This window comes from Lithobates pipiens, unplaced genomic scaffold (genome assembly GCF_037356315.1).
Source record: "Lithobates pipiens isolate NorthernLeopardFrog02 unplaced genomic scaffold, aLitPip1_a1.2 Scaffold_28, whole genome shotgun sequence".
In the NCBI taxonomy this organism is placed as follows: domain Eukaryota; kingdom Metazoa; phylum Chordata; class Amphibia; order Anura; family Ranidae; genus Lithobates; species Lithobates pipiens.
The window spans coordinates 82,540,371-82,568,257 of record NW_027507789.1 but is presented as its reverse complement, the minus strand read 5'-3'; the positions used below and the strand labels follow the sequence as shown (position 1 = coordinate 82,568,257).

The 27,887-nt window shown below is 47.0% G+C and overlaps 5 pseudogenes; 3 read left to right on the top strand and 2 right to left on the bottom strand.

The window, feature by feature from the left end:
- The first annotated feature begins 8,888 nt into the window (after positions 1–8,888).
- LOC143937025 (5S ribosomal RNA) lies at positions 8,889–9,007 on the top strand (annotated as a pseudogene).
- A 3,531-nt stretch (positions 9,008–12,538) lies between these two features.
- Positions 12,539–12,657, top strand: LOC143937499 (5S ribosomal RNA; annotated as a pseudogene).
- Positions 12,658–12,979: 322 nt separating this feature from the next.
- Positions 12,980–13,098, top strand: LOC143937308 (5S ribosomal RNA; annotated as a pseudogene).
- A 12,123-nt stretch (positions 13,099–25,221) lies between these two features.
- On the bottom strand, positions 25,222–25,340 carry LOC143937242 (5S ribosomal RNA; annotated as a pseudogene).
- A 328-nt stretch (positions 25,341–25,668) lies between these two features.
- LOC143937497 (5S ribosomal RNA) lies at positions 25,669–25,787 on the bottom strand (annotated as a pseudogene).
- Positions 25,788–27,887: the final 2,100 nt, after the last annotated feature.

Below are 27,887 nucleotides of genomic sequence, written 5' to 3'. Positions count from 1 at the left end.
GGGTTACAAAGAGAGGCTAGTGTATGCAGACTTGCTAGTGTATACCGGTGCACTAGTGTATACAGAGAGGCTTGGGTATACAGAGAGCTAATGTATAAAGAGATGCTAGTGTATACCGACGGACTAGTGTATACAGAGGACCGGCTAGTTTATACAGAGAGGTTAATGTGTACAAAAGACAGGCTAGTTTATACAGATAGGCTAGATTATACAGAAGTACGTCCTTGGTATGCAGAGATGGAGGCTAGGGTATACAGAGAGAGAGAGCGAGGCTGGGTTACACAGAGAGGCAGGAGTATGCAGACTTGCTAGTGTATACAGATGGACTAGTGTATACAGTAGACCGGCTAGTTTACACAGAGAGGCTAATGTGTACAAAAGACAGGCTAGTGTATACAGATAGGCTAGATTATACAGAAGAAGGTCCTGGTTTATGCAAGAGATGGAGGCTAGGGTATGCAGAGAGAGAGGCTTGGTTACACAGACTTGCTAGTGTATACAGACGGACTAGTGTAGACAGAGGACCGGCTAGTTTATACAGAGAGGTTAATGTGTACAAAAGACAGGCTAGTTTATACAGATAGGCTAGATTATACAGAAGAACGTCCTGGGTATGCAGAGATGGATGGCTAGTGTATACAGATAGGCTAGATTATACAGATAGGCTAGATTATACAGAAGAACGTCCTGGGTATGCAGAGATGGAGGCTAAGTTATACAGAGAGAGAGGCTAGAGTACGCATAATTGCTAGTGTATACAGATGGACTAGTGTATACAGAGGACCGGCTAGTTTATACAGAGAGGCTAATGTGTACAAAAGACAGGCTAGTGTATACAAATAGGCTAGATTATAGAGAAGAACGTCCTGGGTATGCAGAGATGGAGGCTGGGTTACACAGAGAGGCTAGTGTATGCAAGCTTGCTAGTGTATACAGACGGACTAGTGTATACAGTAGACCAGCTAGTTTATACAGGGAGGCTAATGTCTACAGAAGACCGGCTAGTGTATACACATAGGCTAGATTATAGAGAAGAACGTCCTGGGTATGCAGAGATGGAAGCTAAGGTATACAGAGAGAGAAGTTGAGTTACAAAGAGAGGATAGTGTAGGCAGACTTGCTAGTGTATACCGGTGGACTAGTGTATACAGAGAGGCTTGGGTATACAGAGAGCTGTATATGTATATGTATAAAGAGATGCTAGTGTATACAAAAGACAACCAAGAGTAGACAGTGAGGATCGTGTATACAGAAGACCGGCTACAGAGAAGCTAATTTGTACAAAAGATAGGCTAGATTATACAGAGGAAGGTCCTGGGTATGCAGAGATGTAGGCTAGGGAATCCAGAGAGAGACTGTGTTACACAGAGAGGCTAGAGTATGCAGAAGAACGGCTATTTTTTTTACAGATAGGCTTGTGTATACAGAATACAGTCTGGGGAATTCAGTGAGGCTAGTGTATGCAGAGAGGCTGGGACACCAAGACTATTGTAAAAAGAAGGCAGGCTAGTGTATATAGATTACGGGCACCTGTATACAGAAGACAGAGAGGCTAGTCTATATTGAGTGGCTGGTGTACACAGAGAGATTAATGTATACAGAAAAGCTAGCGTGTAAAGAAGACAGGACTTTATTTTTTGCTAATGCAACTACTTTTGAAACATATAAAGTGCTTTTTTCATATTTTGGTGCTGTTAAAAAGTGGTGTATTGTCAGTGGTGATATCAATGTGACAGTTAATGTGGAGAACTACAACTATTCAAAATAGAGCAAAAGAGTGCTAAGTTTATTTTGTTAAGTCATTGACTGATAGACGTTAAGTAATTGGCCGTTATTGGTTTGGCAGTACATGGTTTATTTTGATGTAAGATAGTTTTATTCTCTACTTATAGCCGAGTTTTAGACGACTTTATTATTAGCATTATTCGCATTATTCATATATATTATGCAGAGTGTAAGTATTGCAGTGAGACGATATTGCTTTTAAAAGATTTGTATTATTATACATAGCATTGTTAGCAGACCAATAGGACAATTTACATGGCTTAATATTGCAGAGCGTAATTTATCAGGAAAGAGATTCAAAGCGTTAGTTGCAGTAGCTTCATAAAACTGAGAAATCGTTGCATTACTCTAAATTTAAAATATGTTCCGGCAGCACTGAAAAGACGATATTAGATGAGTGATCTACACATTTCGTTTACTATTTCACTATACCGGCTAAATGTTAATATGTTAATATGTGCTGCGTGTAAGGTAGAAATTTGATGGTTTAGTGTGAGCTGGTTTACCAGGATTTAGAGATAGTAATCTGTTTATACTAGTAATAAATATAGCAAAATAACTATAACGGGTTTAAGTGGAAATACACGAAATAACAGCAACAACGTGTGTAGGTTTTTATCAATCAAGTTCATTACGTGTCTTTAATCATGTAGTGAATATACCCCAATATTGGAGCACAAGGATGAGAAAGCATAATAACTAACAGAGGATGACATGGCAAAAAGACAAACTGCATTAGAAATGTGAATATGAATTAGAGTTGAAATGCCAATCGCCACGGCTACGTACAGCAAAGTGTGAGCTAAGCAGCTAAATATTCTGCAATAGCAGAGATTAAGTATTGCAGTCGAAATGAGATCGGAAGCGTTAGTTGCAGTAGCTCCAAAATGACTGAGAAATCATTTCATTACTCTAAATGTAAAAGTTATCCCGGTAGCACTGAGTGGACTGATATTAGATGAGTGATCGTTGTAGTACAAATTCAGTTTCCTATAGCAGAGAGATACCAGCTAAATGTGAGACGAGCAATTAAACTGTTCACGGTAGCATTGCATTACTCTTAATATGTGCAGCGTGTAAAGAAGCAATAAGATGGTTTTGTATTATCCTAAAATTAGCAGTATACGTAATAAAGGTGAGTAGGTAACCTGGATTTAGACATAGCAAACTCTATAATCTAATTTAGCAAAATTAGAAAAGATAATATTGAGAGAGTATATACAGGTCGAGTTTAAGTGGAAATACACAAAATATCTAGCTTACCTTTACATTGTTCAATAGAGCGTTGCAAAGAAATACCAAGGCAGAATGTCGGAATAGCAATTAGATGAGATGATTGCTGTAATCATGAAATATCAGCAACGCCTAGGTTAATATCGGATGAGAAAGTATAATAACTGGCAAAGTATGACATGGCAAAGAGACAAATTGCATTAGAGATGTGAGATGGACATGAAATGTCAATCCCCATTGGTTACTTACATGTAAACGCGGCTACATACAGCAAAGTGTGAGCTAAGCAGCTAAAGGGTATTTAAGAGTAAATTGACGTAGCTTGAAAATTCCAACGTGTAAATCGTTCCATTAATTATGTTACGCACGAAGACGGCTTACACTGACTGTTTTCCGTTTCCACTGGTCATCGGCATAATGTATCAGTAACCATGAACATTAATAATGATAGACAGCTTACATTAGGATGTATGCATGATGTGAATGTAAAATGAATGTAAAATAGTTGCATTATGTGTTATTAATGTATTGCTATGCTTTGCTACTGCAACCACTTCTCAATCAAGTAAACCGTCCCACTGCTTTTCTCACATTTTGCCGCTGTTAAAAAATGTGTTGCAAATGGTTATCAGTGTGACAGTTAATGTGGAGAAGAAGTAATACACAAAATAGAGTCAGAAAGAGAATCCTATTGCATAGAGGTAGCGAGATATGGTTGCATTAATCTTAATGTGCAGTGTGTAAAAGGTTTTAAAAAGATGGTTTTGTGTGACTTTTGCTTTAACGTAAAATTAGCTGTAGACATTATAACTTGTTACAATGATTTAGAGATAGTAATCTCTATAAAATAATAATAATAAGTATAGCAAAACAAATTAGGAAAATTCTGAGGCAGTATGTATAGGTCGAGATATAGTGAATACACAAAAGGGATCAAGGGATAGTAGCAAAGTCAAGGGATAAATGCAAAGGTACTCTATTTAACAGTAAATTGACGTAGCTTGCAAATTCCAACGTGTAAATCGTTCCATTCATTTTGCTGCTCAAGAAGACGGCTTACACTGACTGTTTTCCGTTTCCACTGGAAAGAGAATCCTATTGCATAGAGGTAGCGAGAGATGGTTGCATTACTCTTAATGTGTAAAGGTTTTAAAAAGATGGTTTTGTGTGAATTTTGCTTTAACGTAAAATTAGCTGTGGACATTATAACTATGGTTAGGTTTACAATGATTTAGAGTTAGTAATCTCTATGATATAATAATAATAAGTATAGCAAAACAAATTAGGAAAATATTGAGGCAGTATATATAGGTCGAGATAAAGTGAATACACAAAAGGGATCAAGGGATAGTTGCAAAGTCAAGGGATAAATGCAAAGGTACTCTATTTAATAGTAAATTGACGTAGCTTGCAAATTCTAACGTGTAAATCGTTCCATTAATTTTGTTACGCACGAAGACGGCTTACACTGACTGTTTTCCGTTTCCAATGGAAAGAGAATCCTATTGCATAGAGGTAGCGAGAGATGGTTGCATATGGCAGAAAGACGGCTTACACTGCTTTTCTCACATTTTGCTGCGGTAAAAAGAAATGTTTTGTCACTGTGTTTTAACTGTGACAGATAAGGTGGAGAAAAAGAAGTAATACAGAAAATAGAGTCAAAACGTGGAAACGTTTATTTGTCATGACAGCTGATACTGGTTGAGCAATAAAACTGTTTTATTAAGATGTAAGACTAGTTTTATTCTCTACATGTAGGCTTTTAACCGAGTTGTATAATATAGGCGACCAATAGGACATTTAAATGGCTTAATATTGTAGGGAGGAAGTATCGCTGTTCAAAGGTAAGAGATTGAAAGCTTAGCTTGAAAATGGCCGAGAAATAGTTGCGTTAGTCTAAATTTAAAGGATATGCCGGTACCAATGAGAAAGCTTATTGATTGACTAGTTGATCTTTGCATTACACAATCCTATTATTATTATTATTATTATTATTAAGATCATAGTGCAGAGAGATACTCAGTTAATGTCAGAGATACTCGGTCAATGTCAGAAAAGCAATAAAACTGTTTACATCGTTAGAGAGCGATGGTTACATTACTCTTAGTATGTGCAGCATGTCTGGTAGCAAAAAGCGGTAGAAGTGAATAGATTTAAGCGGATTTTGAGATAGTACTCTCCATTTCTAATAAGAAATAAAGAAAAATAAGTCAGGATGGTGTGTCAGGACTGTCACATACTCAAGGTCCCGGTACAAATATGCAAAATAGAGCAAAAGAGTACATGGTTTATTTTGATGTATGATAGTTTTATTGCATGCTTGATGTGGATGATTAAAATCGTGTAGTGATCTATATTTAGCATAAGAATGAAAAGGCATAACATGGCAATGAGACAAACTCCATTAGAGATGTGAGCTAGATGAAATGATGAAATGTCTCTGTATAGCCCAGATTGTCTTCTGTTATCACTTAGCCTACCCTCTAAATTCACTAGCCTCTCTATATACACCAGCATGTTTACACTAGCCGGTCTTCTGCATACAATAGCCTGTCTTCGATATACACTAGCCTATGTTCTGAATACACTAGCCCGTCTTCTGTCTTCTGTATGCCCTAGCCTGTCTTCTGTATACATTAGTCTCTCTGTATAAACTAGCATCTCTGTATACCCCAAACTGTCTTCTGTAAAAACTTGTCTCTCTTTATAGCCTGTCTAGCCTTTCTTCTGTACACACTAGCTTCTCTGTATACACTAACCAGGCTTCTATATACAATAGCTTCACTCTATGCACTAGCCTCTCTGTATAATCTAGCCTCTCTATATACCCTCTCTCTATATATAGTGTTCTGCATCTCCGTAGTGGTAGCCTCTCCGTAGAAGCCAGCCTTTATTCTGTATTCACTAGCCTTTCTTCTGTATGCTGTAGTCTTTTATATATACTAGCTTCTCTGTACACCCTTGCATCTCTGTAATACACTAAACCCTCTGTATACCACAGCCTGTCTTCTGTATACACTAGACTGTAAACACTAGCTAGAATACACCAGCCTGTCTTCTGTACCCACTAGAATCTCTGTATACACTACCCAGTCTTCTGTATACACTGTCAGCTTGGATGTATACCCAAGCCTGTCTTCTGTATACACTCGACTCTCTCTATACACTAACCTCTCTATATACACTAACATCTTTGTATATACTAGCCTCTCTTTAAATTAGCCTCTCTGTGTACCCCAGCCTCATTGTTTACTCTAGCATCTCTGTATACTCAAGGCTATCTGCATTCACTAGCCTGTATTCACTAGCCTAATATATACTAGCTTCCTGCTTCTCTGTACACCCTTGCATCTCTGTACACTAGACTCTCTGAATACACTAAACCCTCAGTATACCACAGCCTGTCTTCTGTATACATTAGACTGTAAAAACTAGCTAGAATACACCAGCCTGTCTTCTTTACCCAATAGACTCTCTGTATGCACTACCCAGTCTTCTGTATACACTGTCAGCTTTGATGTATACCCAAGCCTGTCTTCTGTATACACTAGTTTCTCTATATGCACTGTCCTTTCTGTATACTCTCGACCCTCTAATTTATACCCTCTCCTTTATACACTCTATATACACTAACATCTTTGTATATACTAGCCTCTCTTTAAATTAGCCTCACTGTTTACTCTAGCATCTCTGTATACTCAAGCCTATCTACATACACGAGTCTTCTGTATTGTGTATTAACTAGCCTTTCTTCTGTATGCTGTAGTCTTCTATATATACCAGCTTCTCTGTACACCCTTGCATCTCTGTAAACACTGTGTAAACTAGCCAGTCTTATGTATACACTCGCCGACTGTATACACTAGACTCTCTGAATACACTAAACTCTCTGTATACCACAGCCTGTCTTCTGTATACACTAGACTGTAAAAACTAGCTAGAATACACCAGCCTGTCTTCTGTACCCACTAGACTCTCTGTATACACTACCCAGTCTTCTGTATAGAATGTCAGCTTTCATGTATACCCTTTCTGTATACACTAGCTTCTCTATATGCACTGTCCTTTCTGTATACACTCGACTCTCTCTATACACTAACCTCTCTATATACACTAACATCTTTGTATTTGTCTTTAAACTAGCCTCTCTGTGTACCCCAGCCTCACTGTTTACTCTAGCATCTCTGTATACTCAAGCCTATCTACATACACGAAACCTGTATTCTGTATTCACTAGCCTTTCTTCTGTATGCTGTAGTCTTCTATATATACCAGCTTCTCTGTACACCCTAGCACTGTAACAGTACTAGGTTCCTGTATTACAGAAACAGAACACCAGCAATAAGGTGTATACTGTGCAGGAGGCACACAACACCGACTCTAACTTCTGCACTGCAGATGCATGTATTGCAGAAATTGAACACCAGTAATAAAGGGTAGCTTCAGGTGTGTACTGTGCAGGAGGCACATAACACCCATTGTAACAGTGCTAGGTTCCCAAGCAGTAAAGACACTGTCCCTGCCTATCGTCCTCTTTCCCTGACCACCGCAACACACTATACAAGGCCGCCATGCTGGCGGCCTTATATAGTGTGGGGTGTGTACTAAACCCCCCTGAGCTATAATTGGCCGCAGGAATCCTGCCTGTGGTGAATTGTGGCTCTCCTCACACAGGATGTCACATCTGTTCTTATTATATAGAACCTATTATGCTCCTCGTAAACTTTTTCAGTTTGGCCAAACGGCCGGACGCAAGTTGCCCCCGGTGCGGGAACATGGGGGGAGACATGATGCACATGTTTTGGAGATGCCCGAAGTTGATCCGCTACTGGACAGAGGTGACAGGAACCATTGATCGGGTGGTTGGAACCTCCACCATGATGGAGGCAAAGTATTGTCTCCTGGGATTAGTTGAAGGAGTTGGAAACCCGGGAAGTAGCCAGATGGCAGTTCTGAGATGCCTATTTCAGGCAAGGAAACTGATTGCCCAACCCTGCTTAGCCTCCAATGTTGGCAATGACTTGGTTTTTTTCGCTTGTTTCCCAAGATGACCATGTTGGCGTTTGTCAAGATGGTTGAGAGTGCCCGAAGAGATCGCCTATGGCCCCATCACCTTGAAAGTGCCTGATCTTGTCTGATCTCGGAGGCTAAGCATTGTCGGGCCTGATTAGTAACTGGATGGGAGACCAACTGGGAATACCAGGTGCCGTAGCATTCTTTTTATGTTGTTGGCGTTGACATGCTTTTTTTTTTCCGCTTGTTTCCCAAGGTGATCATCTTGGCATTTGTCAAGAGGGCTGAGAGAGCCCAAAGAAATCTCTTACGGCCACATCCCCCTGAAAGCGCCCGATCTCATCTGATCTCAGAGGCTAAGCAGGGTCCGGCCTGGATAGTACTTTGACCTGTTTTTCTTTCGCTTGTTTCCCAAGGTGACCATTTTAGCATCAGTCAAGAGTTTTGAGTATGTCCCAAAGCGTTCGCCTGAGGTCACATCACCCTGAAAGCGCCCGATCTCAGAGGCTAAGCAGGGTCTGGGTCAGATGGGAGACCGCCAGGGTCTATGTTGTTGGCGTTGACCTTTTTTTTTTCACTTGTTTCCCAAGATAACCATCTTGGTATTTGTCAAGAGGGTTGAGAGTGTCTAAATAGAACACCTATGGCCACATCACCCTGAAAGTGCACAATCTCATCTGATCTCGGAGGCCTAGCAGTGTACGGCCTGGTTAATACCTGTATGGGAGACCATCTGTGAATACCAGGTGCCGTAGGCTTCTTTTTATGTTGTTGGCATTTACCTGTTTATTTTCGCTTGTTTCCCAAGGTGACCATCTTGGTGTTTAACAAGAGGGTTGAGAGTGCCCAAAGAGATCACCTACGGCCCCATCACCCTGAAAGCGCCCAATCTCATCTGATCTCAGAGGCTAAACAGTGTCGGGCCTGGTTAGTACCTGAATGGGAGACCGCCTGGAAATACCAGGTGCCATAGACTTCTTTTTTTGTTGTTGGCTTTGAACTGTTTTTTTCGCTTGTTTCTCAAGGCGACCATCTTGGCGTTTGTCAAGAGGGTTGGCCGTGTCTTGAAGAGAACGCTTACGGCCACATCACACTGAAAGCACCCGATCTCGTCTGATTTCAGAGGCTTAGCAGCATCAGGCCTGGTTAGTACCTGGATGGGAGACTGCCTGGGAAGACCAGGTTACATAGAAGGATCTGGTCTGGTAGTGTCTTGATTGGGAGATCGCCTGGGAATACCGGATGCCGTAGGATTCTTTTTATGTTGTTGGCTTTGACCTGTTTTTTTTCCCTTTTTTCCCAAGGTGACCATCTTGGCATTTGTCAAGAGGGTTAAGAGTACACAAAGAAATTGCCTACGGGCACAACACCCTGAAAGCGCCCAATCTCGTTTGGTCTCAGAGGCTAAGCAGGGTTGGGCCTGGTTTGTACCTGGATGGGAGACCGCCTGGGTTTTCCAAATGCTGCAGGCTTCTTTTTATGTTGTTGGCATTGACTTGTTTTTTTTTGTTTGTTTCCCAAGGTGACCATCTTGGCGTTTGTCAAGAGGGTTGAGCGTGCATTTGATCTCAGAGGCTAAGCAGGGTTGGGACCTGGTTAGTACCGGGATGGGAGACCGCCTGGGATTTCTCGATGCCATAGGCTTTTTTTTTAAGTTGTTGGCATTGACTTATTTATTTTTTTTGTTTTATTCTTTTATTAAGTATAAGTAGAACAATATAAATATAACAGTCAACCATACAGCATGACCCAGGGTCACAATTACATGCTAACAAAAAATAGGCAGCCAAATAACTCTGGGTTCTCAGAGGGGAGTCCTACAGTTTCATGCAGAAAATAGAGAAACCCCACCTCCGACATGTAGTACAGTATAACTAGTGCAGCTCCGTTCGGACAAATGTAATCATGGAGAACAACTGGGACCACAGCGAGCCAGCTTATCATGACCTACGTGAACCAGAGCAAAATATGAGCCGGTCATGTCCAGAACCCTGGGGTTCTTCTGGGTCCCGAAGGCTAGTAAGGAGACAAGGCATAGTCAAAAGGGAGGACGGGGGAAGAAGAGAGTGCAAAGACGGAGAGAAGAGGAGGTGGGGGGATGGCGACGGGGAAAAAAAGAAAAATAAAGACAAAAAGGAGGGGGGGAATGCCACCCAGGGCAGACATGGCCTACGTAGGTAAACGTTAGATGTTCAGTCGTTTTCTGGGACGGAGGCACTGCTCACCTCCCGAATGTAGTCTCGAGTACCAGTAAAATACGTCCAGGGCCTCCATGTAACACTAAATGCCTCTTCAGTGTTGTGAAGGGTGGCGGTCAATTCTTCCATCCGGAGAATATGATTGACTTTGGAATACCACAGCACCTTGGATGGGGGCTGAGGCTGCCTCCACAGTGCGGGAATGCAGGCCCGGGCGGCATTCAGGAGTTGCATCGTGAGGGTTTTTTTGTATTTTCGAACAGGCTGTTCGGTCAAGTGTAGAAGGCACGCTACTGGGAACCCAAAAGTTCCTCAAGGTCGGGCATGCCCAGAAAAGGTGTCCCATGGTCCCCATATCTGAATTTCACCTCCAACAAACATCCGGGATCGATCTATCCATTTTATTCAGAAGGTATGGGACTCTATACCAGCGTGAGACTATCTTGTATCTTGATATTGGTTTGCGATGGAAGCTTTATGTACTAAGGTCAGGATCTTCCCTATCTGTTGTGGGGTAAATGTGATGCCTAAGTCCCTCTCCCATTTGTGGATAAATGGTGGGGGTCGACTCCTCCTCCTGACTACTCAATAGGTTGTACAGGAGGGAGAGGGTGTGTCGCACAGGTTCCCTTTTGTGACAGATGGATTTATAGGGTGTCAGGTCTCTAGGAGTGTAGGGGGCCCTTTGTATGGCCAGAAGAAAGTGACGAAGTTGATAAGCACTAAACAAGTCAAGCGGAGGGTCAGAAAGCTCGGCGACAGTTTACGTGGTCGGGAGCCCTCCCGTGGGCCACACCTCTCCCAGACGCTGTTTCCCCACCACTGTCAACTGTCGCAGTTTCTTGTTGGTAAATCCCGATGGGAAGTCTGGATTACCTATAACCGGAGTCATTGGTGATGGCAGGGGAGCAATGTGTGTGCAGCGGAACAACCTCCGCACAACAGCCAACGTAGCTCCCACTACGGGGTGACCTCTGAGGTCTTTTGGTAGGGAGGACAGGAGCCACGGGGAGGTCAATAGGGGAATGGATCCATCCTCAATCTCCATCTCCACCCACTGCTTGTATGGGCCATTACAATGCCAATCAACGACTCTCGCTAGCAGAGTCACTCTGTAGTATTGTCTGAGATCTGGGAGACCCAGACCCCCCTTGTCCTTTGGTCTGGCAAGCAATTGCAAACGGGCTCTGGGCGGTTTGCGCGCCCAAATAAAGTCCCGGAGCAGCACCTGCAGTTGTCTGAAAAAAATTGGGGGTAACCGGATCGGTAATGTCTGGAACATGTATAAGATCCGAGGGAGGGCCATCATTTTGAATGCATTACAGCGCCCGAACCAGGTCAGTGTTAAAGCATTCCAGTTTCCCAAATCAGATTTCAGTCTATCCAGGAGAGGGACAAAATTAAGCAGGTACAATTGCGCTAAATCCGCTGCGATGTCAACGCCCAGTTAACGTATAGATTTTTCAGCCCAGTAGAATGGAAAAGAGGAGCGGAGCCTCTTGGCCTCACCATCCGGAACCGATATATTCAATACATATAGGCTGTCGTGTCGCTGTAGAGACGCAAGTATTTTGGGAAGCAAAATGTGTGGATTGGAGACGGAAAAAATTAGATCGTCAGCGTACGCCGCAATTTTGTGGTGTGCCGAGGGTTTGGATATGCCAGTAATATTCGGGTCATTCCGAACGTGACACATAAGTGGTTCCAGTGTCAGAATTAAAATTAGGGGAGACAGAGGGCACCCCTGCCTCGTCCCATTAGTGATGGGGAAAGAGTCCGAGCACCACTCGGTCACCCGTACCGCTGCCGATGGCGTGGAGTAAAGCGAAATTACCCAGCTCATCATGTTGGGGCCAAGACCTATATGTTCCAGGGTGGCCTGCATAAAGTGCCAGGCCACCCTGTCAAAGGCCTTCTCCGTGTCCGTTGACAACATAAGCAAGGGCCTTCCCTGTACATGCGCCGCATGGATTAAATTGAGGACTCGGGCCGTATTGTCTCTAGCTTCCGACTTATTTTTATTTTTTTGCTTGTTTCCCAAGGTGACTATCTTGGCGTTTGTCAAGAGGGTTGAAAGTGCCTGAAGAGATTGCCTACGGGCACATCACCCTGAAAGCACCCGATCTCGTTTGATGTTGGAGGCTAATAGAGTCGGGCCTTGTTAGTACCTGGATGGGAGACCGCCTGGGAATACCAGGTGTCGTAGACTTCTTTTTATGTTGTTGGCGTTGACCTGTTTTTTTTTCGCTTATTTCCCAAAGTGACCATCTTGGTGTTTGTCAAGAGGGTTGAGAGTGCCTGAAGAGATTGCCTATGGCCACATCACTCTGAAAGCACCCAATCTCGTCTGATCTTGGAGGCTAAGAAGAGTCGGGCCTGGTTAGTACCTGGATGGGAGACCACCTGGGATTACCAGTTATTGTAGGCTTCTTTTTATGTTGTTGGCGTTGATTCGTTTTTTTTTTTTTGCTTGTTTCCCAAGGTGACCATCTTGGCATTTGTCAAGAGGGTTGAGAGTGCCCAAAGAGATCGCTTACAGCAGCATCACCCTGAAAGAGCCCTATCTCTTCTCTTTTCTGAGGCTAAGAAGGGTTGGGCCTTGTTAGTACCTGGATGGGAGATGGCGTTGGAATACCAGGTGCCGTATTCTTCTTTTTATGTTGTTGACATTGACCTGTTTTTTTTTCACTTGTTTCCCAAGGTGACCATCTTGGCATTTGTCAAGAGGGTTGAGAGTGCCCGAAGAGATCACCTACGGCCCCATCACCCTGAAAGCGCCCAATCTCGTCTGATCTCGGATGCTAAACAGTGTCGGGCCTGGTTAGTACCTGGATGGGAGACCGCCTGGGAATACCAGGTGCCATAGGCTTCTGTTTTTTTTGTTTTTTTATTTAGTAGTATGCGACATACAATGCAAAGGCAACTTCACAGAATGTGTGATACAAATAGTTACAAACAAACGATCATATTGCATGGATATCAGAGCCAATGGTAAGAAGTCTGAGGAGAATAGCACGTGTACAGCTTTACGGTCATATCAAGATGAGATTAAAGCTCCATCTCGTTGGGATCCTCTACCACTTAAAATATTATTGATACTAGCCCTGCTACCCTCGAAGAGTTTAGATATCCATAGATAGGGGAAGAGTATTGTGTAGTAGTCAAATGGGGTCGGAACATACCATTTTCTTTTCCCTTTTTTGAGTTAAGAAGGGAAATAGTAGAACTGAAAGGAGGGAGAAGGGGAAAGAGAAGATTGGGGAAGGAAATGGCAGAAAAGGAAAAGAAGGGGTAAGGGGGTGTCGTGGGTAGAGTGGATAGTGTGGGGTCCCCTCCCAGGGAGCAAGAGACGCCCTCGGCTCACCAGTTCATCAGCTGTCCAACGTTTGGAACAGCGATCTCCAACGATCACCATGAGCTTACTATGTCTCGCGGAGGTATTCTTACGAAAAGCGAAACTGGGTCCAGTAGAACCATCTGTTCCCATGCTCCTCCGTTTTATCCCTCATTGTGGCAGTCAGGTCTTCCATTCGTTCAATATCATTTACCCTTGCGAACCACTGGGTCACCATTGGAGCAGATTGCTCTTTCCACTGACTTGGGATGCAGGCCCTAGCTGCATTGAGGAGATGTTTAAGTAAGGACTTATGATAACGCTTTCTCGACATAGGAGTTAGATTGAGAAGAACTGCTGCGGGATCATTGGCTAAGGAAATGTCTGTGAACTTGTGGATGAGTCTCAGGACAGGCTGCCAGAATGTTTGTAATTTAGGGCATTCCCAGAAAATGTGGAGAATGGTGCCAGTCTGTTGCCCACAGTGACAGCAGCGGTCAGATTGACCGGGGAATATTTTGGCCAACACCACCGGTGTACGATACCAGCGTGTGATCAGCTTATATGAGATCTCCTGATATTTACTGCAGAGTGACGACTTATGGGCGAAAAAGAGTATTCTGTCCTTCTGTGGTTTGGAGAATGTAGTTTGTAAGTCCCTTTTCCATTTAGCTAGGAAGGGTGGATCCGTTGAGGATTGTGCGTCTGTCAGGATTTGGTAGGACCTAGAGAGGGAACCACGAATTGGGCCATCATCCAGGCAAAGTTCCTCGAAGGGGTGGAATTGTCTAGAGAAGAACGAATGGTTAGGTAGTGATCCGAGGAAATGGATTAGCTGTCTAGCTCTCCAGCTATCCAATGCAACAGGTACTTGCTCTAGCAGTATGGTCCCCACGGGAATCAAGCCCGTGGGTCCAAAAATAGGGCTGCTCTCAGAAGCCCTTTCGAGGCTTGCCTGGTAAAGGCCTGGTCAGACAGGCCCGGAGGGAATCTAGGATGTCCAATAATTGGGGTCATAGGAGAAGGGAAGTTAGTCAGGTGGGAAAGGTGAAAAAAACTATCCATCTCGGCGAGCGAGGGGCCAATTAACGGGTGAGTAGTCACACAGGGCTCCAATGGCCTCCCCGCCCAAGGCAGACCAGCCAGTGGAACCCGCGCCATCTCCTGCTCTAGCTTGACCCATAGCTTCAGTTCCCCATGCCGGTGTTTTATCACATATGGTCCCCCATCGGATAGTGTCCGCTGTGTACTGCGCATGCGCAGTACACAGCAACACAGATTCCGAAAATTGCGGAGCATGAACGGCGCCTGCGCACTGAGTCCAGGTTCTATCCCCACTATCCAAGTGGACATAGAGTAAGAATATAAAAGAGGCGAGCGCAGCGAGGCCGAGCCCGAAGCGTGGCGAGCAAAGCTCGCCTGCGAGGGACCCTCTAATATTCACAACCCTATGTCCGCTTGGATGGTGGGGCTACCACCTCCACTCACCGCGCAGGCGCCGTTCAGCTTCGGAGATTTTCCGAAGCTTCGTCTGCTCCGTACTGCGTATGCGCAGTACGGCGCGGACACTATATCATGGCCGGACAGTATATGGCAGAACACCGGCACCAGTCAACCACCGGTGTCATGTGCGTCGCTGTGTAATATAGAGCAGGGTCCGGGAAGCCATTACCTCCCCGCAATTTCGGTCGCAATAGCATTGTCCTACCAATACGCTTATGTTTTCCGCGCCAGAGGAACTTGATAAAGATTGAGCGAACCGCATGAAAGAAAGTCTGGGGTATTTTGATAGGTAAGGCTTGTAGTAGATACAGAAGTCGTGGCATCGCGTTCATCTTCAACACATTACAGCGTCCGAACCATGACAGAGCTAGTGGGTCCCATCTTTTAAGGTCCGCTGTAAGCCCATAGGCTTCTTTTTATGTTGTTTTTTGCTTGTTTCTCAAGGCGACCATCTTGGCGTTTGTCAAGAGGGTTGGGCGTGTCTTGAAGAGAACGCTTACGGCCACATCAACCTGAAAGCACCCGATGTCGTCTGATTTCAGAGGCTAAGCAGCGTCAGGCCTGGTTAGTACCTGGATGGGAGACTCCCTGGGAAGACCAGGTGCCATAGAAGGATCTGGTCTGGTCTGGTTAGTGTCTTTTTTTTTTTTTTATTCTTTATTTACGGATTGCAGGTAATACAGAGACAAACTTTAAAAGACATAGATCCCTCAGTTTTCCAGGTTAACAAAAATACATAGTTAATACTTCGTGGGGGACCGGGGGAAACCTAACAACTTATGTCAGCAGCAGCCCCAGCCGTGGCTAGGCCACCACATTATCCCACTCTAATGATCTGGCACCCCAGTGTCTACTTATAAACCAGGGCAGTCCGCGGGGCGATCCCCCTCAAGGCCCAGATTGAGGGGCCTCTAACATCGGTCACCTTCATTCTATTGGTCAAAGAGCTCAGCCGGGACCACCCCGAGGGCCGCCAACCCCTGGCTGGGAAATCGAGGGAACAAAACGAAAAGATCCTTGCAATCACCATGTATTTTAATTATACTTGGGAGTTAGGGGGTAGGGAAAGAGGGGGGAGCAAATGGGCAGGAGAAGGGGATGGGGGGCTCCAAGACAACCAACGACAACCAACGAGCAGTGTGCTCTTCCTCCCTGTCGCCTAACGCTGATGTGAGCTGTTCCATACGGTAGATGTCGCAAACTCTTGCAAACCAGTGAGACACCAGTGGAGCGGCCTGCTGTTTCCACATGCTAGGTATACATGCCCTGGCCCCACTCAGAAGATGTTTTAAGAGAGATTTATGGTACTTCTTGCTCGAGAGTGGGGTCAGATTGAGGAAGATCGCAGCTGGGTTGTTCTGGAGATCAATAGCCGTGAGGTCATAAATGATATTGAGAACCTGTCTCCAGAAATGGGCCAGTTGAGGGCATTCCCAGAAGATATGTAGTAACGTGCCGGCTTGTTCACCGCATCTCCAGCACAAAGGGCTGTGACCGGGAAACATAGCCGCCAGGACAGTGGGGGTCCTGTACCATCGGGTCAAAATTTTATAAGCTATTTCCTGGTATTTACTGCATAGGGATGACTTGTGCGCAAAAAGAAGCGCGCGGTTCTTCTGGTCTGGCGAGAGCCGGATATGCAGGTCTTGCTCCCATTTTTCCACGAACACCAGGTTACCCTGGGAGAGTTGGTCAAGTAGGATGCGATATGACAGGGAAAGAGACCCTCGGGTCGGTCCCTCTCCTGAGCATACCTCCTCAAACGATGTTAGGGGTCTGCGGAATTCGCCACTGTTTGGCAAAGATTTCAAGAAGTGGGAGAGTTGGGCAAGCTTCCACTGTCCCAGGGCAGTGGTTGCTAACGCCTCGTACATAGTGGAGACCGCTGTCCACGTCCTAGGGCCAAGAAAAGAAGAGGCCCGCACAAGGTCCCGGTCAGGGTCGAGGCGGAAAGACTTTTCCGTCATGCCGGGTTCAAAGCGTGGGTGTCCAATAATAGGAGTCATGGGCGAAGGGAAACTGGGCACGCCCATCAGGGTAAAATATCTGTCTAGCTCTTGTAACATTGGCTCAATGAGTGGGTGTGCCTGTGTCGCTCCCGACCAGCCCGGTCCACTCCAGGGCAAACCTGGAAATGGTACGGATTCACGCTCCAGACGAACCCACAGCTTATCCTTCAGGTGTCTGCACCAGTCAACTACTCTGTTCATGTGCACCGCCGTATAGTACCATGCCGGATCTGGGAGGCCAATCCCTCCCTTGTCTTTTGATCTGAGCAGTAATGTTCGGCTGAGTCTTGGAGGCCTGCCCTGCCATACGTATCGAATAAAGATGGAGCGCATGGCTTTAAAAAATGATTGGGGGATTTTTATCGGTAAGGCTTGTAATAGGTACAAGAGTCTGGGCATTACATTCATTTTGAGCACATTGCATCTCCCAAACCAAGAGGTCGCCAACTTTGACCACCTCTCTAGATCTACGGCAAAATTTTTTAGAAGCGGCTGGAAATTCAATTGGAAAATCAGATGTGGGTCCGGGGGAACCTTGGTACCCAGATATTGTATAGCCCCAGTTGCCCAACGAAAGGGAAAATTAGTGCTTAGACTCGTCTGGGCGTTGGTAGACAGGGAGACGTTGAGTGCTTCCGATTTCTGTAAGTTAATTTTAAAATTTGACAGGGTGCCATATCGTCTTATTTCCGCTAAGAGATTCGGCAATGTAATGTGAGGCTCCGAGACATAGAACAAGAGGTCTGCAAAGGCTGCGACCTTATGGTGGTGTGAGGGGGTGTCCAGTCCCTTGATGTCTATGTTCTGCCTGATGTGGTGCAGCAAGGGTTCAAGCGATAGGACAAACAAAAGGGGGGACAATGGGCATCCCTGCCTCGTTCCATTGCCAATAGTGAAACGCGACGAGGCAAACCCATTGACCCTAACCATCGCCGTCGGTGACGAGTAAAGAGCTGTAACGCATGAAAGCATGGGGGGGTACACCCAAGCTTCGCAGGGTGGCTAGCAAAAAAGGCCAGCTCACCCTGTCAAACGTTTTTTCTGCGTCCACAGAGAGCAACATAATCGGTAGTTTAAGGCGTCTGACGCGTTCTATAACATTGATTGTCCTGGTAGTGTTGTCTCGGGCTTCCCTGTTACGAATAAACCCCACCTGATCCAGAGGTATCAGGCGTTGGAGAATGGGCGCCAACCGCTCCGCCAGTATCTTAGTGAAGAGCTTAAGGTCGCTGTTTAATAAGGAGATGGGCCTGTAGTTCGCACAGAGAAGCGGATCCTTCTCCGGCTTGAGTATGACCGAGATGCTTGCCTGCAACAGCTCCGGTGGAAAGGTCTGGCCCTCCAATAGGGCGTTAAAAGCTGACACAAACGGCGTGGACAACAGGGAGAGGAAGGCCTTATAATAAGGGACCGTAAACCCATCTGGGCCTGGTGCCTTGCCCTTGGGTGAGTCTCTTAACGCTGCCGACAATTCCTCCGGGGAGATAGGTTGCGAGAGAAGCTCTATCTCTTCCTGTGTCAGCGACGGGAGGTTTGCCGAAGCTAGGTACTCGTCAATGGCCGCTGTGCCGGCCTGGAGGGCGTCTCCTGAGTCCCGGGGGTGCAAGTTATAAAGGGCTTCATAGAAAGATCGGAAACACTCCGCTATCTCCCGTGAATCATGAAGCTTGGCACCCGAAGGGGAGGTTATGGTTGGAATGAAGGACGCGTTGCGTTGGGCACGCAGGGAGTTCGCTAGGGACCTACTACACCTGTCTCCATATTCATAATACGTCCTGCGAACCCACATGAGTCTGGTTCTAGCCTGAAAGAGAGAGAAATCTCTGATTTGTTCTCTAAGATCTCTCACCTCCACCTCCAGCGCAGCAGTCGGCTGGGATTTGTGTCGTTGTTCACACGCATGCAACTTGGCAATAAGTTTGGAGAGAGCATCAGTTTTGGCCACTTTGAGTCTATGACCATGTTTAATAAGAATGCCCCTAATGTAGCATTTATGAGCTGCCCATAACATGAGGGGGTTGGAAACAGAATCACGGTTATGATCAAAGTAACTTTCTAATTCCCTAAGCAGGTCTGCGTGGGTCTCAGGGTCCTTCAGGAGAGACTCGTTCAGTCTCCACCAGGACTGCCCACGCGACTCCTGTTGTAGCTTCAGCATCAAAGAAATCGGGGCATGGTCAGACAGGGCTATGTGGCCTATCTGAGCGTCTGTGACCGCCGGAATAGCATTGTGGGTGACTAAAAACATATCTATACGTGAGTAAGAACCATGAGCGGTGAAAAAGAATGTATAGTCCCTATCCTGTGGGTGAAGCGTACGCCACACATCGATCAGTCGGTGGGAGTGTAGCAGGTCTCTTATGTGTGAACGCGTTCTCGCAGAAATCGCAGAGGTGCCCGATGATGAGTCTCTGCGGGGGTCCAAGGTGAGGTTAAAGTCCCCCCCAACGATCAAAGTACCCTCCGAGAATGCAGCCAGGGCATCCAAGCATGCTTCTAAGGCCGGCAGCTAGTCCACATTTGGCATGTATAGGTTGGCAAGAGTAAAAGTTTGCGAGTGGAGAGTTCCCTTAATGAAGAGATATCTCCCTTCACTATCGGCTTGGACAGCTAACAGGCGCCACGGCAAGTTTTTAGCAAGAAGAACACACACTCCTCTCGATTTGGAAGTAGGGGACGTGCTGTGGTGGGCCAGGGGGAAGTGCTTACTATAAAGCCGTGGTATTTGGTCTGTCCTGAAATGGGTCTCCTGGAGGAAAACTATTTGGGGCTTCATCCGCCACAATTCTGTTAGGCAGCTGGACCTTTTTTCAGGTACATTCAGCCCTTTCACATTCCAGGAAACCAGCTTCAGGGCCATGACGGCAGTGGTACCCGGCCGGCGGTCTCCACCAGAGTCAGTAGTAGATATAGAGTTCAAGCACAGAGGAAGAGGAGGAGAAAAAGGAAAAGCAGTAACGAAGCGGAGAAGGTCCGGAGTTAGTAGGGAGGAGGAGGGTAGGAGGGGTGGGGATAGATCGGGGAATTGCTAAAGCTCCTATCAGAGAGAACCTGCCGGTTAGGGCAGAGGGGCCTAGTGGGGGAAGAGGTAAGGCACTGCAGAGGGAGGAACTCATCGGTGCAGTACCCCTCCAGCATCCCATGGTCCATGCAGTCGCAATCGGGCATGCACGGAGCTTCTTTGGCATCTTAACTACGACATCAAACGCATTATAGAACATCACTGCAGCAGGTATCGGGCAGTTAACAACAGTAGAACAGTGCATAATTAGACCAACATATTAAACTTTTCAACACAGAGTATAGATAACTTTATACCACCCAGGCACCCGCCCCTCCCCCCCCCCAAAAAAAAAATGGAAAAAAGGGGGGGGGGGAGAGGGGGAGGGAGCGGGAACGCTGCCCAGGGGCACCCGGGGGGCACCACCAGGCAGTCCAAAAACACAAAGAGCGCCGAGACTAGGGCAAGTGTAGATAAACAGTAACGAGAATGGTGAACAGTACCGCCAATAACTCAGGGCTTCGTCCAGGAATTGCAGTGTCCAACTCTGTTCTTCCAATGTCCTTCCTCTCCCCTAGCGGGGGCGCTGGGAACAATGGCCCGTGGCATGGTAAACAACACAAAGCTGGATACTCCAGCCGTCTATGTTGGTAGAGAAAAAGAAAACAAAAAAAAAAGGGTATAACACAGGAATAACGGAAAATTACTGTACTCTCTCAGGGTTCACGATCTTGAGGGGCCTGCGATCTCTGACGTTGGGATCGATGGTGGCGTCTCACTCTCTGTGGCCTGGTTGAGGGGTTGTTCGTCGGGGCCACTGCTCCCTGGGGGACAACAGGAGCCAACCAGTCGGGGACCTGAACCGAGGGCAGGCCCAAAGCCTCCAGAAAGGACGGGACCTCCGAAGGGTGTCGTAGCGCAAGGGGCCTCCCATTTTTGCGCACTATAAGGTGAAACGGATGGCCCCACTTGTATGGAATCCTCCGTTCAGTTAGGTGTTCCAGAAGGGGTCGCAGACAGCGTCTCATCTGGAAGGTCTTGCGGGATACATCTGGCAGAAGGGTGACTTGGGCCCCGTCAAAATCAATGCTGCCTTTGCGCCACGACGCTTGCAGGACATCCTCCCTAACTGAGTAATTGTGGAGACAGCATAAAACGTCACGTGGCCGGTTCTCTGTGGGGCTCCTGGGGCCCAGGGTCCTGTGGACTCTATCAATGGCTATTACTGTGTCAGCAGCGCGGTCCAGACAGGCGTTAAATATAGCTGTAACTGTGGCTTTGAGGTCTGCCTGGCCAGTGGCTTCGGGCAAGTCTCTGATCCTGATGTTGCGTCTGCGGTTGCGATTCTCAAGGTCATCCACTAGGAGTTGCAACTGTGCCACTCTGTCAGCAAGGGTATCATGTGCGGCTTGCAGGCCAGAAACATCAGTGGTCAGGGAGGTCACATCCGATGCCAGGGTGGTCACCCGCTCGTTCGTAGCCGACACGTCACGTTTGACCCCTGCGATTTCATGTCGCAAGGTCGTTTCAATCCTGGCTGCCATACAGCTAAAGTCTGCTTTAGTGGGAAGGTTTTGGAGTAAAGCTAGGATGGCCTTGTCCCCCAATAATGCCGGTGCTGGTGGCAGCGGTGGGTCCCCCTGTGTGTCTGAGGCGAGAGCAGCCTGGCCATTCGGTCCTGGGATGAGGCTTCCACTGCGGGAGGGTCTCTGGGACAGTTGGGAGTTGTGAGGGAACCAGGGTGGCAGGCCGCTATGGTCCGGGCTGTCAAGCGAGGCCATGGACAGTGAGCGTGGGAGACACGGGGACAAGTCACTAGGCGGGGAGAACGGGGGCATGTCGTGTCCCTGCATAGCAGTCTGCTCACCTTCCCTCTGTGCCTGGAGCGCCGGAGGCCGCGGGCGCCATCTTGGCTGGATCCGGCGTGGAGGCCGGAGGCTGCAGCGGGACCAAGTACCTGTCCATGGCAGCAGCGGCGGACCCCGCTCGGCTGGCTGTGTTCCGCCGAAGCGCGGGGATGTCGGCGATGCCGAAATATGCAACCAGACTGTGGTAAAGGGGTGCGGAGGGGTCACGGACCGGGAGCTCCAGAAAAGAGCGTCCTCACTCCTTCATGCCTAGGCCACGCCCCCCCTGGTTAGTGTCTTGATTGGGAGATCGCCTGGGAATACTGGATGCCGTAGGCTTCTTTTTATGTTGTTGGCTTTGACCTGTTTTTTTTAGCTTGTTTCCCAAGGTGACCATCTTGGCCTTTGTCAAGAGGCTTCAGAGTGCCCGAAGAGAGTGCCTACGGCCAAATCACCTATATAGTATCTTATATATAATAACTAAAAATATTATTTATTATTATAGATATAGATATATAGTATAGTGATTTGGTCGTAGGCACTCTCTTTGGGCACTCTGAAGCCTCTTGACAAAGGCCAAGATGGTCACCTTGGGAAGCAAGCTAAAAAAAACAGGTCAAAGCCAACAACATAAAAAGAAGCCTACGGCATCCAGTATTCCCAGGCAATCTCCCAATCAAGACACTAACCAGACCAGATCCTTCTATGGCACCTGGTCTTCCCAGGGAGTCTCCCATCCAGGTACTAACCAGGCCTGACGCTGCTTAGCCTCTGAAAACAGACGAGATCGGGTGCTTTCAGGTTGATGTGGCCGTAAGCGTTCTCCTCAAGACACGCCCAACCCTCTTGACAAACGCCAAGATGCTCACCTTGAGAAACAATCAAAAAAAAAACAGGTCAAAGCCAACAACATAAAAAGAAGCCTATGGGCTTACAGCGGACCTTAAAAGATGGGACCCACTAGCTCTGTCATGGTTCGGACGCTGTAATGTGTTGAAGATGAACGCGATTCCACGACTTCTGTATCTACTACAAGCCTTACCTATCAAAATACCCCAGACTTTCTTTCATGCGGTTCGCTCAATCTTTATCAAGTTCCTCTAGCGCGGAAAACATATGCGTATTGGTAGGGCAATGCTATTGCGACCGAAATTGCGGGGAGGTATTGGCTTCCCGGACCCTGCTCTATATTACACAGCGATGCACATGACACCGGTGGTTGACTGGTGCCGGTGTTCTGCCATATACTGTCCGGCCATGATATAGTGTCCGCGCCGTACTGCGCATGCGCAGTACGGAGCAGACGAAGCTTCGGAAAATCTCCGAAGCTGAACGGTGCCTGCGCGGTGAGTGGAGGTGGTAGCCCCACCATCCAAGCGGACATAGGGTTGTGAATATTAGAGGGCCCCTCGCAGGTGAGCTTCGCTCGCCACGCTTCGGGCTCGGCCTCGCTGCGCTCGGCTCTTTTATATTCTTACTCTATGTCCACTTGGATAGTGGGGATAGAACCTGGACTCAGTGCGCAGGCGCCGTTCATGCTCGGCAATTTTCGGAATCTGTGTTGCTGTGTACTGCGCATGCGCAGTACACAGCGGACACTATCCGATGGGGGACCATATGTGATAAGACACCGGCATGGGGAACTGAAGCTATGGGTCAAGCTAGAGCAGGAGATGGCACGGGTTCCACTGGCTGGTCTGCCTTGGGCGGGGAGGCCATTGGAGCCCTGTGTGACTACTCACCCGTTAATTGGCCCCTCGCTCGCCGAGATGGATAGTTTTTTTCACCTTTCCCACCTGACTAACTTCCCTTCTCCTATGACCCCAATTATTGGACATCCTAGATTCCCTCCGGGCCTGTCTGACCAGGCCTTTACCAGGCAAGCCCCGAAAGGGCTTCTGAGAGCAGCCCTATTTCTTGGACCCACGGGCTTGATTCCCACGGGGACCATACTGCTAGAGCAAGTACCTGTTGCATTGGATAGCTGGAGAGCTAGACAGCTAATCCATTTCCTCGGATCACTACCTAACCATTCGTTCTTCTCTAGACAATTCCACCCCTTCGAGGAACTTTGCCTGGATGATGGCCCAATTCGTGGTTCCCTCTCTAGGTCCTACCAAATCCTGACAGACGCACAATCCTCCACGGATCCACCCTTCCTAGCTAAATGGAAAAGGGACTTACAAACTACATTCTCCAAACCACAGAAGGACAGAATACTCTTTTTCACCCATAAGTCGTCACTCTGCAGTAAATATCAGGAGATCTCATATAAGCTGATCACACGCTGGTATCGTACACCGGTGGTGTTGGCCAAAATATTCCCCGGTCAATCTGACCTCTGCTGTCACTGTGGGCAACAGACTGGCACCATTCTCCACATTTTCTGGGAATGCCCTAAATTACAAACATTCTGGCAGCCTGTCCTGAGACTCATCCACAAGTTCACAGACATTTCCTTAGCCAATGATCCCGCAGCAGTTCTTCTCAATCTAACTCCTATGTCGAGAAAGCGTTATCATAAGCGTTATCATAAACATCTCCTCAATGCAGCTAGGGCCTGCATCCCAAGTCGTGGAAAGAGCAATCTGCTCCAATGGTGACCCAGTGGTTCGCAAGGGTAAATGATATTGAACGAATGGAAGACCCGACTGCCACAATGAGGGATAAAACGGAGGAGCATGGGAACTGATGGTTCTACTGGACCCAGTTTCGCTTTTCGGAGGAATACCTCCGCGAGACATAGTAAGCTCATGGTGATCGTTGGAGATCGCTGTTCCAAACGTTGGACAGCTGATGAGCTGGTGAGCCGAGGGCATCTCTTGCTCCCTGGGAGGGGACCCCACCCTATCCACTCTACCCACGACACCCCCTTACCCCTTCTTTTCCTTTTCTGCCATTTCCTTCCCCAATCTTCTCTTTCCCCTTCTCCCTCCTTTCAGTTCTACTATTTCCCTTCTTAACTCAAAAAAGGGAAAAGAAAATGGTATGTTCCGACCCCATTTGACTACTACACAATACTCTTCCCCTATCTATGGATATCTAAACTCTTCGAGGATAGCAGGGCTAGTATCAATAATAATTTAAGTGGTAGAGGATCCCAACGAGATGGAGCTTTAATCTCATCTTGATATGACCGCAAAGCTGTACACGTGCTATTCTCCTCAGACTTCTTACCATTGGCTCTGATATCCATGCAATATGATCATTTGTTTGTAACTATTTGTATCACACATTCTGTGAAGTTGCCTTTGCATTGTATGTCGCATACTACTAAATAAAAAATAAAAAAAACAGAAGCCTATGGCACCTGGTATTCCCAGGCGGTCGCCCATCCAGGTACTAACCAGGCCCGACACTGTTTAGCATCCGAGATCAGACGAGATTGGGCGTTTTCAGGGTGATGGGGCCATAGGTGATCTCTTCGGGCACTCTCAACCCTCTTGACAAATGCCAAGATGGTCACCTTGGGAAACAAGTGAAAAAAAAAACAGGTCAATGTCAACAACATAAAAAGAAGAATACGGCACCTGGTATTCCAACGCCATCTCCCATCCAGGTACTAACTAGGCCCAACCCTTCTTAGCCTCAGAGAAGAGAAGAGAAGAGATAGGGCTCTTTCAGGGTGATGCTGCTGTAAGCGATCACTTTGGGCACTCTCAACCCTCTTGACAAATGCCAAGATGGTCACCTTGGGAAACAAGCAAAAAAAAGAAAACGAATCAACGCCAACAACATAAAAAGAAGCCTACAATAACTGGTAATCCCAGGTGGTCTCCCATCCAGGTACTAACCAGGCCCGACTCTTCTTAGCCTCCAAGATCAGACGAGATTGGGTGCTTTCAGAGTGATGTGGCCATAGGCAATCTCTTCAGGCACTCTCAACCCTCTTGACAAACACCAAGATGGTCACTTTGGGAAATAAGCGAAAAAAAAACAGGTCAACGCCAACAACATAAAAAGAAGTCTACGACACCTGGTATTCCCAGGCGGTCTCCCATCCAGGTACTAACAAGGCCCGACTCTATTAGCCTCCAACATCAAACGAGATCGGGTGCTTTCAGGGTGATGTGCCCGCAGGCAATCTCTTCAGGCACTTTCAACCCTCTTGACAAACGCCAAGATGGTCACCTTGGGAAACAAGCAAAAAAATATAAATAAGTCGGAAGCTAGAGACAATACGGCCCGAGTCCTCAATTTAATCCATGCGGCGCATGTACAGGGAAGGCCCTTGCTTATGTTGTCAACGGACGCGGAGAATGCCTTTGACAGGGTGGCCTGGCACTTTATGCAGGCCACCCTGGAACATATAGGTCTTAGCCCCAACATGATGAGCTGGGTAATGTCGCTTTACTCCACGCCGTCGGCAGCGGTACGGGTGACCGAGGGGTGCTCGGACTCTTTCCCCATCACTAATGGGACAAGGCAGGGGTGCCCTCTGTCTCCCCTAATTTTAATTCTGACACTGGAACCACTTATGTGTCACGTTCGGAATGACCCGAATATTACTGGCATATCCAAACCCTCGGCACACCACAAAATTGCGGCGTACGCTGACGATCTAATTTTTTCCGTCTCCAATCCACACATTTTGCTTCCCAAAATACTTGCGTCTCTACAGCGACACGGCAGCCTATCAAACTATAAAAACAATTGCACCAAGTCGGCTGTATTGAATATATCGGTCCCGGATGGTGAGGCCAAGAGGCTCCGGTCCGCTTTTCCATTCTACTGGGCTGAAAAATCTATACGTTAACTGGGCGTTGACATCGCAGCGGATTTAGCGCAATTGTACCTGCTTAATTTTGTCCCTCTCCTGGATAGACTGAAATCTGATTTGGGAAACTGGCATGCTTTAACACTGACCTGGTTCGGGCGCTGTAATGCATTCAAAATGATGGCCCTCCCTCGGATCTTATACATGTTCCAGACATTACCGATCCGGTCACCCCCAATTTTTTTCAGACAACTGCAGGTGCTGCTCCGGGACTTTATTTGGGCGCGCAAACCGCCCAGAGCCCGTTTGCAATTGCTTGCCAGACCAAAGGACAAGGAGGGTCTGGGTCTCCCAGATCTCAGACAATACTACAGAGTGACTCTGCTAGCGAGAGTCGTTGATTGGCATTGTAATGGCCCACACAAGCAGTGGGTGGAGATGGAGATTGAGGATGGTTCCATTCTCCTATTGACCTCCCCGTGGCTCCTGTCCTCCCTACCAAAAGACCTCAGAGGTCACCCCGTAGTGGGAGCTACGTTGGCTGTTGTGCGGAGGTTGTTCCGCTGCACACACATTGCTCCCCTGCCATCACCAATGACTCCGGTTATAGGTAATCCAGACTTCCCACCGGGATTTACCAACAAGAAACTGCGACAGTTGACAGTGGTGGGGAAACAGCGTCTGGGAGAGGTGTGGCCCACGGGAGGGCTCCCGACCACGCAAACTGTCGCCGAGCTTTCTGACCCTCCGCTTGACTTGTTTAGTCCTTATCAACTTCGTCACTTTCTTCTGGCCATACAAAGGGCCCCCTACACTCCTAGAGACCTGACACCCTATAAATCCATCTGTCACAAAAGGGAACCTGTGCGACACACCCTCTCCCTCCTGTACAACCTATTGAGTAGTCAGGAGAAGGAGTCGACCCCCACCATTTATCCACAAATGGGAGAGGGACTTAGGCATCACATTTACCCCACAACAGATAGGGAAGATCCTGACCTTAGTACATAAAGCTTCCATCGCAAACCAATATCAAGATACAAGATAGTCTCACGCTGGTATAGAGTCCCATACCTTCTGAATAAAATGGATAGATCGATCCCGGATGTTTGTTGGAGGTGAAATTCAGATATGGGGACCATGGGACACCTTTTCTGGGCATGCCCGACCTTGAGGAACTTTTGGGTTCCCAGTAGCGTGCCTTCTACACTTGACCGAACAGCCTGTTCGAAAATACAAAAAAAACC